We start from the raw sequence: 14,394 nt of genomic DNA on the forward strand, positions 1-14,394 counted from the left end.
CATCATAGATATAACAAATACCCAAACAAGAATTGTCCTCTTTGAAGCCCCAGATTTCTTTCGGCCATCATTCTATGTATGTGTCCCTGATCCTTTCATGTAATTGTGACTTGATACCCATTCCTGGGTAGCAGTACTTTGGTACTGTCATCATTTCAGATATTAATGTAAATAAGGTCATTCTACATATGAAGGTATAAGTGCTAAGTAAATGCTGCCTTGTACCGAACTCTTGATTTATGACTAGTTCAAGCTTTACTGCAGGTGGCCTGGGGTAAGTATAATTTGACATTAATTTTACAAGTGAGGACATAAATTTCCTGAGAAGGTTTCTCTCAGTGGAGAGAATGGCCAAGTCAATATTTAAACCCAAATGATGAAATTCAAAAGTCCGCGTGCAGTCACCGTGCTGGTCATATGTGCAGCTTGTCAGTTTATCATTTTCACTCAACCATGTGCCTTCCAAACTTCACACCTCATCAGTTCTAAATGAGGCACATATTTCAAAATATGTATATAACAGTACTAATGGTTTCAACTGTAGTGGTCTCAAAACTGCTTTAGGTGCTATTCTCATAAATGTTCTATAATAAACATTGAATTAGGTACTTTCCCTCTATAAAATACTCTTTTTTTAACCTTTTGAGAAGTTCATGCATGAGTACTGTGTGTATACCATTATATCATTTTCACCTCTCTTTCTCCCCCTCCAACTCTTCCTGTTGCCCCCAACTCCCTCTCAAATTCATGATCTCTCCTCATGCACTCAGCTTATGTATGACCTACATAAGTGTTTAGGGATGACCACTTAGGGTCAGATGACCTACCAGAGGGTTCATCCCTAGAGAAACCTGATTCTCCCTCTTTCATAACCATTGACTAACTGTATCTCTTCATCAAAATTTTTCCCATCCTTATGAGTATGTGAGCTGGTGTGGCCTTTGTATAGGTATACTTAGATTTTGAAGTGTAATTTTTGAAATTAAAAAGTAGACATAGTTTGTGTATATGCCTGTATAGCTATAAACATAGATTAGGTTATATATGTTGAAATTTTCATATATTTGGCTATAAGCAAAATTTTATACATACTTCAAACTTTTAAGCTATAGGTCTTCATAGTCTGTTGCTTTATAATATTCTCATTTCTCCAACTGATTTTTTATTAAATGCATGATAGCTATTTTAAACTGGAGTTTCAAGATTAAATTTCTTGTAAATTTATATATATACACATATATATACATATTTTGATTTTATTTTAATTTTCCCAATAAATCTAATGAGTAGGTATTTTCTTATGCATATATCTTAGCTTTTTTGCCTATTGTTATAATGAAATATCTTGAAAAAGCAACTTAAAGGAAAAAGGGCTTAATTTAGTTCACAGTTCTGAGTTGCATTTTATCACTGTGGAGAACTTATAGCAGCAGGATCTGTCACATTGCATCCACAAAGAAGGTCAGTCACATTGCATCCACAAGGAAGCCGAGACCATAAGTGTAGACATGCTAGGACTTAGATGGCTTCCTCCAATCTATTTAATCCAGGATCTCAAGCCTAGGAAGTGGTGCTGTCTACAGTGAACAGGTCTTCCCACATGAGTCAATGTAATGAAGATAATACTTTAAGCACTCTCAGAGGTTCTTCTGCTAGGTGTTTATAGATGTGTCATTGAAAATTAACAGCAGCCATCTCAGTGTGTATTGTGTCTTAAAATATGTGATGAGTGACTCATATGCCTGATGTCTCTCAGAATGATATAAGCTTTAAAATCCAAAGGAGCACTATGACATATCCAAGGAAAGTTCAGATAATTTATAACTCAGTTCTTCACTATCTTATAAAAGACATTTCTTTGTTTGCTAAAACTTACAGCTAATGAAATGAGAGGGTCATCTTCAAAAATAATTTATGCTGAATTCCAGTTTGGTTGTGAAGATGCAATGTGGCATGATATCATGATACTGGGTTGAGGGCCTCTGTTTCCACCCACCATGGTGCCATCAATTCACAAACACCTTGATCCCATAACTCAGGTCGGGACATACATCTTTATCACTGTGATAGCAACAGAGTCCTGCACCCATACTTTTGTTAATTTGGTGGTGTATACATTTATGAAGGATAAATATAATATGTATGTTTGTGTGTATGTATATGCATATTTGTGTGCCTGTGCATGTGTTTATACATGTGCATGTATGTATGTGTAAGCACTCATACATGGAGGTTAGAGGTTGATACCCAGTGTTCTCTACTTTACTTTATGAGGTAAAATCTATCACTGAGCCCAGAGCTTGCTAACTTAGTGAGTGAGACTGGCTGGTCAGCAAGGCCCAGGCACCTGCCTGTTGCTATCTCCCTGTTAGTGGGGTTATAAGGGCACATTGCTTATGCTTGACATTTTGCTTGGATGCTGGGGCTATGAAATCATGATCTTATATGATTGGTGTGCATCCCCCACACCTGTATGTGTGCGTGTGTGTGTGTGGGTGTGTGGGGGTGTGTGTGAGAGAGAGACAGAGGTGCAGAGATACAGAGAGACAGACACAGAGAGACAGTTTGTATCACTATGGACATATTTGAGTTGTATTTACATCTTTTTAATATGCAACTGACCTATGCCTTTTTGAAGACGGGTAAAAGAGACTTGAAATAAGACTATAGAAAAAAAAGAAAAGAAAAGAAGAAAAGGAAAGAAAAGAAGAAGAGATGACAAGAGAGGAGAGGAGGGGAGAGGAGAGGAGAGGAGAGGAGAGGAGAGGAGAGGAGAGGAGAGGAGAGGAGAGGAGAGGAGAGGAGAGGAGAGGAGAGGAGAAGAGAAGAGAAGAGAAGAGAAGAGAAGAGAAGAGAAGAGAAGAGAAGAGAAGAGAAGAGAAGAGAAGAGAAGAGAAGAGAAGAGAAATGACTTGTCTCTCCCTCAATACTTATTTCCTTTTGGGAAAAGCCTGGAGAGTGTTCTTCCAGTAAGATGGGCTCCTTTTACCCTTCCTGAAAGCATTTGATATTTCTTTGGGGATTCCAGGCAGTGTGGCTGTTGTTCCTCTTTATCACACATTTTTACTTTCCAGGAAAACTGAGAGCGGATCCAACTTTGACATCAGGGAGATATTACTCCTTGGTAGCTCTTTGCCTTGTCTTTCACGTCCACCATCCATTTTCTCATACCTCACCCATTCAAACTCAACCACACCCTCATCCACTGCTCCTCCTGAAACTAGATCTGAGAGTTACAATCCCACGTCCTAGTTTTCACTCAGCTCTCTACGCATTCTTTTTAGTGTTAACAGCAAGGACACACTATGCTTGCTTCATTCTATTTTGCCACAGTTAAGATGCCAAAGGCCTCTTCTGAGAGAGAAACCAGGAGGGAGCAATTGAGAAGAATAGGTTGAGAGAGAAGGCTGGATGGGGATGCATCTCTCATGAAATCCACAGCATCTTACATTTGGTAGTTTGATAAAGCTTAGGTAATTGTTGTCATAAGTGTAAAGAATGACTCGTATGGAAAGCAGCCATCAGTCCTTTGCTGGTTTGTCATGAAGCCGCCTCATTGGTAAGTGGGAAGGGGACAGGTATGGGAAACAAGGACCCCTGGTGTACCTCTAACATCTGAAAAGGCAGTAGACACAGGGAAGAAGAGGGATTGGATGTGAAGAGCCAAAAACCAATCACAAGAAAGACATGTTGGAGAGAGCTGCAGGCAGAAGGCTGCCTTCCGGAAGAGATGTGCATCTGGTAAATGGCCAGCTGTATGGTCTCTAGGGGTCCAGACTTAGCTGGGAGCAGCTTGTGAGAAATATAGCCCCACGATTGATGCTATCATGGATTCTGGAGATGCCACAGCTAGAGGCAACCATCAAACTATCGTGCTCTTGTCAGATTCTCTCTAAAGAATATCTTAGTATCTGAATATACTTCCTTGGGACCCAGCCACAGCTAAACAAAACCACCTAAGTAAATAATTGTGAGTGAGATGGTATGAGATGCTTCTCCAAAAATAAGCCCTCATTTTATTCAGAATGACACCCTTTGGACTCTCCGGCCTTTGGGACATCTGTTATGAACATCCGCATGTGGCATGTGCCCAGGCAAATGTCAAGAAATCCATGCTGTAAGACCTCAAGTTCTTCTGAAATTGTCTAAAACAAAGACACACAGCAGTATAGCCTAGAGTGGTTACATTTGTGCCAAGTATGTCTGTGACAAAAGCAAGCATGTTTTCCTTATTGAGGAACAGAAACTGTGGGCATGTTGAAAGCTGGAAATTCCCATTCCCTTCCTCTTCCTCCACACTGCAGAATGCTTCTTAAAATCACTACATTATTTTAGCTCATTCAATGGAAGGCTCATGATTCTGAAATGGGCTGTGGCTGTTCCCTTAGCCACAGGTGTCTTACATCTCCCATCCACCATTAGCAGGAGTGGGGCAAGAAAGGAACAGGAAGGAAGAAAAGTGGAGAATGTCTCTTGAGGGAAACTGACAGGAGGTGAGAGACTCTCGAAGACGGGGTTGGAATTGTATTCTGACTTCATTTTCAAACTATTAGCATTGGAGAGAATAAAAAATAAAGACCCAGATTTCCAAGGCTGTTCAGTTGTACCTATGAACACACAGCTTGCAAAAACAGACAAGTCTCTGTTTCCTGTTGTTTCTTCATTTTAGGCTTCACCTTGATTGCAACAGCTCTATCTGTTGTAGGACCTAAAGTAAGGGGTAAACACTATTCACACTCCTGGGTCTGGCACAAATTATTTGTCATAGGTATTGTGTTTCTATTTCTCCATAATGTTCTCATAATGTTTCTCAAGATCACTACATTTCTTGAGCTCATGTGATGGAAGGCTCATGATTCTGAAATGGGATGTGGCTGTGCTCAAGGCTACACTGTCCTCGTACTTTCTTCCCCACTCCTATCCTTGATTTCTCCATAGTCAGCCTCTAAATTATCTTTTTAACACAGAAGCTATGTTTGTTCTGATTTACTTTTTCTTAGATCAAGTCTTCTCTCTTGTACCCAGGAATTATTTCGTGCAGTTAGTCATATTTCACAAATCTGGTTCCTGGCACTTATGTTCATGAATCTGAAATCCCTCTAGGGCTAGACAATGATGGTACCTACTGCTAAATCCCTCCTCTAAGGGCCTCCAGTTGACCCTACATCCTGCACCCTCTGCTCATAGCTCTCAAAGTGTTTAGCAGTGAGTAGCCTACATAGTAAATTCTGTACCAGCCACACTAATGGGTCATGATGGAAGGAAAGAAGAGCCCCAGACACTCTCTCCCAGCTAGCTGTTCTCTGCAAAAATATCACTCCCTTCTTTCTAGAGCAGAGAGCTTGCGTTAGCTTGAAACTGGATGAGAGACTGTGAACTTTATGAAACTTCTGGGATAGAAACAGACCGAGTTCACAACTCATTGTTGGACCATACTTTAATCACAAAGCTGTATTGTTAACCTACATTCAAGTTGCCATTGACCACAGCTGTAGCTTGCTTCTGCTTCTGTGTTATGTCCAATCTCTATGCTATTAAGGATTAGCCTCCGTATACCCAGTTTTTTCCCACTCAAATGTACTTACCAGCTTGTCTTCATCTGTAGTGTGAAATGTCGATCCCTTTGTGCAGATTTGAATAGCTTTCATGATTTCTGTCTCTATTTTATGAAAAGAACAGTGTTCCTCCTCTTAGTTCTCATTAGCATATTTCATTCATATAGCACCTATTAATTTCTAAAATTGAATAGTCATTTGAAGGAGTTTAGCATGATTAAATGATTCCAGAGAAAACCTTTATCACCCTCAGGCACAATTGTGCCAGAGGTAGAGTTGGAAGTTGGAGGGAGTATGGGAGGAAAGGGGAACTCCTGGTTTTAGCATATACACACTCTAGAGTATACCAGGATATCAGGTGTCCACTGGCTTCCATGAAGTCCTCCTCCAGAGCAGATACACCTTATCTTAAATATAAATCAAGTTGTACCACCATTGTTGTGTTTTATAAAAAGGAAAAGGAAGCCACAGACAGTATAGAATAGAGTTTATTTATGTCATAGGGAAGGGAATTGAGGGAGTTGAGACAGAGAAAGTCAGAGACAGGGAGAGAGAGAGACAGAGAGAGGGAGGGAGGAAGGAGAGCTCAGCCATGAACACCATGAAGAGAGAGGGGGAGGGGAATGGGGAGAGAGAGGACAGAGAGAGAAGGGAGAAAGAAAGAGTAAGACCATGAGAAGAGGCTAAGCAGCCCCTTTTATAGTGAATCAAGCATACTTGGCTGTTGCCTGGCAACTGTGGGGTGGAGCATAGAAGAAGAAATGCTGACAACTGTAACTTAATGAGAGCAACCAATGTGGATAAATACAACACCAAATTCCTTTAATTGTATGAAAATACCTTGAGTCTTAAGAAAGACACATACAATTTTTAGGTCCTGGGCTCTCACAGGATGACTACAAGTCCAAATTAAACCTTCTCTGTTGGGAAGGAGATCACAGTCATCTTCAACTCTGCTGGCATAATCAATATACAGCACTAGTTAACTCAGATGGGGCCTGATTTTTCTTTATTAGGTAACTGCCCATCGAAACCACATCCAGGCACTTAGGATACAGTCAATTAATAGAGTGTTTGCCTAGCATGCAGCGTCTTGGGGTTGCTTTCTAGAACAACACGAACTGGACATGATGGCACATACCTATAATCCAAGTAGCCAGGAGAATCAGAAGCTCATGTTTACCCTCAGCAACATAGTGACTTTGAAGCTAGCCTGGGCTACAGGAGATCCTGTCTCAAACAAGCAAGCAAATAAAAATACAACAAAACCTTACTTTCCCCTGCTTTGCACAAGTTATTAACTCTTATTAACTCTCATTTGTTAAAAGATTGCTTACTTCATATACTTTTCAAACTTTGTGCTTAGAAAAATCTTGCCAATTTCAGTGATGACCGCCATACCCTCTACAACTCACAAGGCTGCTCTCTATTCACAACATTAAGACCATTAACATAAGCTACTTCTCCCACCTTGTTACCCGGACCCTATTCAAGGATTTTCCCCCTTTCAGGATCAACATAAAACAAAGCAAAACAGCCACACAATCCAGAGCAGAAATTATTCTCTTTGGTCCTAGAGCATCACGGGAGGACCCACATAACAGAGCAGCCTGTTAAATTCTTTGTTAAGAAATTTCAGGAGAGTAGCAGACACAGTAATGTGTGGTAATGGTAATTCTAGCATGTCAGGAAGCTGAAGGAGGAGAGTTGCAAATATGCAGCCAACCTATGCTAGAAAGCAAAATATTAACCCAGAGAAACACCAAATAATAATCTCGAGGAGAGTATGATTTTTTTTTTAAGGAAAATTACTTCAAGATACACGACATTGTCCCAGAAGTGTCTCTGTGTTTAACTTCCTTGGTGAATATTTATATATTCCAAACTTCAAGATAGATCTCTCCATCTCTGGCTTGCCTCACATTCATGAATAAATCTGAGAGTTTTTAAATACATCACACAGAATCCAGCTTAATCCTCTAACACCATCAGGTTGAGAGAACAGAAAATTCCATCATCATGAAATTAGTATTCAAGCACACTTTAAAAAGTGTGAGTTGTATAACTATGGAACAAATTACCTGTTTATGGAGTATAATTAATGACCCATGTTAGAAAATTATTATTAGTTTATTTTCTGTTACTATGATAAAACACCATGACCAATGCAACTTACAAGAGAAAGCATTTAATTGGGCTTATAGTATAGTTTCAGATGGTGAGTGTCCAGGACAATGTAGCAAAGACATGACAACACGAGGCTAGAACTGCAGCTGAGAACTCCCATCTTACAAGATGGAGTCAAAGAGCACACTGGGGATGATGGGAAGCCTTTAATGCCCATGTGAGACATCTCCTCCAACAAGGCCACACCTCCTAATTCCTGCCAACTGGGGATCAAATATCCAATTATATGAGCCTATGAATAGATAGGGAGAGAGTGGGCAGCCTTGTCTAGTCCCTGATTTTAGTGGGATTGCTTCAAGCTTCTCTCTATTTAGTTTGATGTTGGCTACTGGTTTGCTGTGTATTGGTTTTACTATGTTTAGGTATGGGCCTTGAATTCCTGACCTTTCCAAGACTTTTAACATGAAGGGATGTTGAATTTTGTCAAATGCTTTTTCAACATCTAATAAATGATTATGTGGTTTTTTCTTTGAGTTTGTTTATGTTGATAGATTTCTATATAGTGAACCATCTCTGAATCCCTGGGACAAAGCCTACTTGATCATGGTGAATGATCATTTTGATGTGTTCTTGGATTCAGTTGACAAGAAATTTTACTGAATATTTTTGCATCGATATTCATAAGGGAAATTGGTCTGAAGTTCTCTTTCTTTGTTGGGTCTTTGTGTGGCTTTGGTATCAGAATAACTGTGGCTTCATAAGACAAACTGGGTAGTGTTCCTTCTGTTTCTCTTTTGTTGAATAGTTTGAAGAGTATTGGTATTAAGTCTTCTTTGAAGGACTGATAGAATTCTGCACTAAATCAATCTGGTCTTGGGCTTACTTTGGTTGGGAGGCTTATTTTATTGGATATTATCTTTATTTACATTTCAGATATTTTTCATTTTCCAGGTCTCCCCTTCAGAAAGCCCCTATCCCATTCACCCTCCCCCTGCCTCTATGAGAGTGCTCCCCCACCTACCCATCCATTCCTGTCCTCCAGCACTGGTATTCCCCTACACTGGGACATCAGATATCCTCAGGCCCAAGGGCCTCTCCTCCCACTGATGTCCAACAAGGACATCCTCTGTACCACATACATGGCCAGCAACATGGGTCGATCCATGTGTGTTTTTTGGTTGGTGATCCAGTCCCTGGGAGCTCCAGGGGTCTGGCCTGTTGACACTGTTGCTCCCTCTATAGGGCTGCAAACCACCTCAGCTTTTCCAGCACTTTCTCCAACTCCTCCATCGGAGACTCCTGAGTTAAACCTGAACGTTATTGTGGATGCCAGGAAGTACTTGCTGATGGAAGGTCCTCAGGAAAATATGACTATTTCCTGAGAGTCTCTGCCAGAGCCTGACAGAGGCGGAAGCTCGCAGTCAGCCATTGATTGGTAGCCTTTTAATGACTACTTCTATTTCTTTATGGGACTGTTTAGGTGGTTTATCTGATGCTGATTTTAACTTTGGTACCTGGTATCTGTCTAGAAAATTGTCCATTTCATACAGATTTTCCAGTTTGGCTGAGTATAGGCTTTTATAATAGGATCTGATAATATTTTGAATTTCCTCAGTTTCTGTTGTTTTGTCTCCCTTTTTATTTCTGATTTTGTTAATTTGGATACTGAAGCTCAAGAGGAAGGAAGACAAAAGAATGGATGCTTCATTCCTACTTAGAAGGGGGAATAATATAATCAAGGGAAGTACAGGGTAGGAGGGACTTGGGAGGAAGAGAGGAATGGGAGGGGAAAGGGGGGCAGAATCAGGTATGGGAGATGTATAGAGAGAGTCAGGAAATTGAACAGAGGTATATAGCAATGGGAGATGAGGAGCTGGAGGTAGCAATTAGAAAGTCCCAGATGCCAAGAGGGCAAGAGCCTCTCAGAACCCCATGGTGATGACATTAGCTGAAATACCCCCAAAAGGGGAGAGAGAACCTGTCGAAACCACATCCAGAGGCTAGGCATGGCCACCCGCCCATCTCCAAAACTTTAACACAGAATTGCTCCTGTCTAAAGGAAATACAGGGACAAAGAGTGGAACAGAGACTGAAGGAAAGAGTATCTAGCCACTGCCCCACCTGGGGATTCATTCCATATGCAGGCACCAAACCCAGACACTATTGCTGATGCCAAGAAGTGCTTGCTGACAGGAGCCTGATATAGCTGTCTCCTGAGAGACTTTGCCAGATCCTGACCAATGCAGATAAAGATGTGGATGTTTGCAGCCAACCATCGGACTAAGCACAGGGACTCCAATGGAGGAGTTAGGGGAAGGACTGAAGAAGTTGAAGGGACTTTATGTGGCATCAATAGGAGGGGAGGCCCTTGATCCCGTGAAGGCTTGATGCCCCAGTGTAGAGGAATGCTAGGGAGGCGAGGTGGGAGTGTGTGAAGAAGCAGCACCCTTAAAGAAGCAGGGTAAGGGGGAATTGCATGGGGGTTTGCAGAGGGGAAACCGGGAAAGGGGATAACAGTTGAAATGTAAACAAAAAAAATCCATTAAAAAAAAAAAGAGCCTATGAGAGGCATTCTCGTCCAAACCACCACATTCCATTCCCCACCTCCCATAGGCTTATAGCGATGTTACAATGCAAACTGTACTTCATCCAATGTACCCCCTGCCCCATAGTTTTTCAATCTCAACACATTTTAAAGTCCAACATCTCTTCTGAGACTCCAGGCAATCTCTTTAAAACCCTGTCTAAAATAAAAAAGTCAATTACATACTTCCAATATAAAATGGCACAGAATAGACATTACCATTTTAAAGTGGAGGAACAGAGGCACAATGATAAAATACTGGAGCAAACCAAGATAAAACCCTGAAAGGCAATCTTCAAATCCAGTAGCTCATCACTAAGTCTGTTATCAAAGGACTTAAATGGTTCTGCTCTTCTCTCTTTGCTGCCTGCAACCAACTTCTATCTCTTGGGCTGGTCAAACTCCCTGTCTGTAGCTCTCCTTCGCAGATACCCCATGGTTCTGATACCTCCAACATCTTGAGGTCCTCAAGGAAGTACAGAATTCACTTTCATAGCTTTACATAGTGATCTCTCAGGGCCTCTTGCCTTCCTAAGATCTTCATTAAGATACTGTCCTGCTACACATTGCAGCTCTCCTTAACTGAGGAAGAAGATTCAACAAGCCCTTCTTCAATATCCTCATGACTCTGCGGTCAGAGCCACATGAGGGCACTAGGAAGGTCAGTAGACAGCTTGAGAAGGAGCAGATGCCTTTGAATCACATTTTCAGGAGTTCTTGTTTATTGCAGCTTTCTGGAATAAGAAAATGCTTTAGGCTTTTACTTTCACTGGTTAGAAGCTTACAGGATTCAACCACTTTTCTGTCCAAAGTCCCAAAGTCTTCCACATTCCTCAAAAAAAAAAAAAAAAAAAAAAAAAAACAGGGTCAGGTTTTGCAAAGCTATAGCCCAAGTTGTTTGCCAAAATTCCACAAGAATATAATACACAGTATGTCTAATACTTGCTATAAGGCACAGCAGAATGGATTCAGACGTGAGTTGGTCCATAGTACCAACTTCTGTGATAGTTTATTTTCCATTGCTGTAATAAGTCATCATATCAAGACAAGTATTACAGGAAAGCATTTCATTTGGCTTCTGCTTTCAAATGGTTTCAGATAGCAGCAGGTAGTTGGAGTGTTAGCTGACATCTTACATCTCACAAGTAGGAGGCAGAGATGATAGGTTTATGAAGCCTCAAAGCCTGCCCTGTGACAAAGTTCCTTCAACAGGTCCACACCTCCTAATTCTTCCCAAACAGTTATTAGTAATAGTCTATTAACTATGGACCAAGTCTTCAAATGTATGAGCCTATGGGGTTCATTCTCATTTAAACTACCACAAGGACTAAGCCAAAACACACAAGTGTGATCCCACCAAACAAAAGGAAGTTATGATGCATACACACCTTAGTTCCTAACCCTACAGATTCATCCCAAAGTGTCATGATGAGAATAGCTAACATGAAAAATTTCAGAGGAAAAAAAATCAATAAAAACCCTGTCTTAGTCAGGGTTTCTATTCCTACACAAACATCATGACCAAGAAGTAAGTTGGGGAGGAAAGGGTTTACTCAGCTTACACTTCCACACAGCTGTTAATCACCAAAGGAAGTCAGGAATGGAACTCAAGCAAGCCAGTAAGAAACAGCTCACCATGGCCTCTGCATCAGCTCCTGCTTCCTGACCTGCTTGAGTTCCAGTCCTGACTTTAGTGATGGACAGCAATGTGGAAGTGTAAGCTGAATAAACCCTTTCCTCCCCAACTTCCTTCTTGGTCATGATGTTTGTGCAGGAATAGAACCCCTAAGACAAAGAATAATTAATAACTCTAGAGTAACCACTATTTCCCAAGAAAGCATATATAGTATGATTGTTAGCCTTATTTAGTAAATATCACTGTATACCACAAAGGAAGTTTGCACATATTCTCTGTAGCCCATACAATAATACAGCAGAACAAAAAAATATTCACAGCTCATTAAATAATATGCCTCTACAGCCTTATATTATTTCACTCTTCATTTAAAGTAACAAATTCCTCAATCCATAACAGTTTCTTAAATATTTAACATCCTGCTGCCAGAACTGCACTATAATTCTCAAGACACATTGATTCTAAAACTAAAGACTAGCAGATGAAGAGGTTTCTTTCACTGAGTCATCTTTACCCTTTGGAAACCACAGATATGTGATGGGCTCATTACAATGAGGTATTTTAGGTGTTATTTTTAAAAAATGGAACCATGTCTCATTCATAATTACTCTGATGACCCCATCACTAATACTTTTGACATGCTATAACCAGCCCATATTGAAACACTGAGTTGCACTTTGCTTAATTCTCTTAACAAATTTTGAGGTAGGTAAGAATTGTAACTTTACAAATAAAGTAACTTAGGCTCAGAGACATGAAGTATGTTCTAGGTGAAAGATTGTCTAAATATCAGACCTGAGATTTAACATGCCCTACAGGCTTACAGTACCTCATTGATTCACTATTATACCAGATTGATAGATATTTGATACTCAAATAATTAACAACATGTCTGGATCCATTCAGCTCTGCCTTATACCAAGTATTATACATATTGTGTATTGTATTCTTGTGAAATTTTGGCAAACAGTGGGGCTGCTTTCTTTCCTTAAATTTTGCTTGAGGCTAAATTTAAAAGTGATAAGCAAGGTATATTTGGAGAGTTGTTGTTTTTCCAGTTAGGACCCTTGGAGGCGTGGGGGTAGGGAGGCACAGGATCCTGGGAGTCAGGCAAATGGCAAAGGCAGAATTCATTTATTTCAGGAAATAGGCAGACCTTTATAGCCTCTTCCCAGAATTCCATTGGTCCCCAGAGTCTCAAGTTGCCTCTGTCAGGAAATGGCTGTTTCATATGCGTCAGTTCCCCAGGTAGCAAGTTCTTGCTTAGTTCCTCCTACAGGAGAGGTAGCTGAAACTCTGAATGTCTGACTACATATAGGAAGCATGTGTAGTATCCTCTGAGTCATGTACAGTAGTGAATGTCTGCACCTTATATCAGTGACTCAGATGTCCTGAAAACATCATTGTTGAAAACAACTCCTTGGAGAAAAAAGAGAAAGAGAAGCCTGTGAGCTTAAATTCATAGCAGTGTCTAGGTTTTAACAACTAGGGCAGAGTCACCTGTCAAAAGTATGAAAGACTTAATGCTTAGAGAGACGCTAGCCCCCTGCAGCAGGTGCACTCAGGCGTGCCACTATGTCTTTTGCTATGAGGACTTTCACACAACTCTGTCAGCCACGATAAGCATCACTGTATCTCCAGATCATTATCTTGATGTTGTACTCAACAGGGCCAGGTAGGAGAAGCCAGAGCCTGAGGTGTGTACAAACCATCACTGCTAGAACAACCCAAGTACAAATCTCTTCAGAAAGGTGACACTGTCACAATATAATCCATCTATACAAATAAAGATGGCTTCAGGACATGTACTTGAAATAGTCAGATTTGAAGTCACCACTACAGAATATCTGTTGCACTGCCTTAATATGAAAACCATGGGCAATGATTTCAATCATTTTATACTATAATATATTCACTAGATCATTTAATGTCTTCCACTTCTTATCCAGAATCCATGGAGTGTGGTTTGGGGGATGGTTCTATGATAGAATGTCAAAAAGGTACAATTTTATGTATGGTGATTAGAGGTAAATTTTTCTAGATATAAAAGAGGGGTTTTCCAAAATGCAAAATTCTAGATGTCAAACTGAAAAAAAATGGAGTGAACAGAAAACTGCCCACCCTTGGATGATCCTGGAGAATCTGGCTGCTCTAGCTTAGCACTAGATGGTTCCTGTGATGTAGGGCAGGTGTCTAGCTCATTAGCACATTTCCTGAGAGAGCTAAACTGAGCAACATACTTGCCCTATGCAGCCATCTTTCTTGGGATCTACTGAAGAAAGTGCATGGGATGAGGCTTGGAAAGGTCGTCTCCTCACCTAGGGCCCACCTGGTGCATCTCTTTGGCCATTACTGTCTGTCTTTGCTGTAGCTCTTTTCTGCCTCTCACGGGAAACTTCTGTCTGGGCAAAGAGAGCTATTGCTTTGTTCTCGTCCAGAAGACTCACTCTGTGTTGTTAGTGGATCAGATACCACCACCCCTGCTTAGAAAG

General features: G+C 40.7%; 1 protein-coding gene across 1 annotated transcript in view; it reads left to right on the forward strand.

Annotated features, from left to right (window-relative positions):
* The window catches only part of Unc13c (unc-13 homolog C), a 439,545-nt gene that overhangs the window by 109,914 nt on the left and 315,237 nt on the right, over positions 1 to 14,394 (forward strand). The gene's annotated exons all lie outside the window — the stretch shown is intronic.

Source organism: Apodemus sylvaticus, chromosome 7 (genome assembly GCF_947179515.1).
Source record: "Apodemus sylvaticus chromosome 7, mApoSyl1.1, whole genome shotgun sequence".
Taxonomy (NCBI): domain Eukaryota; kingdom Metazoa; phylum Chordata; class Mammalia; order Rodentia; family Muridae; genus Apodemus; species Apodemus sylvaticus.